The sequence below is a fragment of the Egretta garzetta genome, unplaced genomic scaffold, assembly GCF_000687185.1.
Source record: "Egretta garzetta isolate BGI_Z169 unplaced genomic scaffold, ASM68718v1 scaffold333, whole genome shotgun sequence".
NCBI classification, from domain to species: Eukaryota; Metazoa; Chordata; class Aves; order Pelecaniformes; family Ardeidae; genus Egretta; species Egretta garzetta.
Window position 1 is genome coordinate 925,167 of NW_009259179.1, and position 1,625 is coordinate 926,791.

Sequence of the window (1,625 nt, forward strand, 5' to 3'; positions counted from 1 at the left end):
GGTCTCCCCCCACCCTGCCCAGGCAGCTGAAGAGCCTTTGTGGAGCTGACCCCCCCCCGGAGAACGGGTAGGCTTTGCCCCCCAACCTTCCTGGGGAAAGGGGGGCACTGGCACGAGCGCCAGGTCCAACTGGCCCCTCTCCCCTGGGGGTGCTGCTGCTGGTACCCCCATGGCACTGCAGGATGTGGCCTTGGGGTGGGCTGCAGCTGGCATGAAATGAGCTTGCCAGGTCTCAGGCCAGACAGGCACAAAGCCACATCCACACTATGGCATCTCCCCTCTGCACTGAGTGGTGCCTGGAGCAGGGAAGGTGGTGGGACCCCCGGAGCTGGGGGAGGCTAACCCACCCCCCTTTCCCAGCACCGGAGCACAACCTGGCCAGACCATCCAGCATCTGCTGGATCTCATTAGCCAGGCTGTCGTGTGGGCAGTGCCCCGGCTGCGGCTGCTCCACAGAGGGCTGCAGCAAGACTTTCTCCTTAAAGCCTTCCTGTCCCAGTGGGGGCTACATGTAGGGCAGAGCCCCGTCCTGACCCCCCAAACCCATACAGGTGGGTGATGCTCCCTGGGATGCTTTGCCCAGCCAACTGCCAATCCGTTGTAGGCATGACCAGTGCTCCAGGGGCAGGATGGGGCCTCGAGCTTCCTCTCGGGGGAAACTGAGGCACAGAGCAAGGTCTCATTCACAGGGTGGCTGGGACAGGGCTTGGCTACAAGCCCACAGTGGTTCCCAGTTCTGTGGGAGCTGCTCCTCTGCCCACGGAGGCCCCCCACACCCTGGGGGGAGGCTGAGTCACAGTGGGCATAACAGGCTGGCAACTGCTGGAGGAGGAGGAGGAGGGAGGCATCGCCAGCTTCCCCCAGCCATACCCACCACACCCCGCCGGCAGGGCCGGCCCACGCCCTGTGCTCAGGAATACTGGGCTAACGAGGCCCAGGTAGCTCCAGGGGTTGGTAACAGGTTGCACAGCCTGCACGGCCCCCACCCCGCTCCCCTGGGGCCTCAGTGTGGCGGGATGGGGGTGCAGAGGCTGCTTTGGGCCCCACTCCCTGCGGGCAGCAGCAGGCTCAAGGCCAGCAGCAGGACCAGGGTGTCCGTCCTGGACCCTCTCCCCGAAATGGGCCCGGCAGCGCAGACCTGCTCAGACACCCCTCCAGGCAGGTCCTGGTTTTATGAGAGTTTTGCAAAGCCCAGTGCTGGAAAACTTTGTTCAAGGGCTTTGCCCTGAGTCAGCTCAGCCAAGGGCTGAGTAAGGGGGGGATGCATGACCCCCAGAGCCTGCAGCACCCGACGAGGGGTGACCCTCCTTGTGGGGCAGCAAGCTGACAGCAGAGCCCAGCAGCACCGGGGCACCTCGGGCAACGCCGCACCAAGGCGGCCCCAGGGAGGCAAGCACGTGGGGAAGCACCAGTGCCGGGCTCTGCCCTGGCCTGCCCTGCCCAGACAGCCCAGCCCTGGCACGAAGAAGCCAAGCAGGGTCCTCCCGGTGGGGTGGGATCCTTGCCTGGGCTGTTGGCACCACCTTACCAGGTTTAACTTAAAGGTTTTATTAAAAAAACACCAAAACCAACAAAGACAAAAAGTAACCAAAGAGTCCTGAGTGTTTATAGAGAAAAACCTGCCG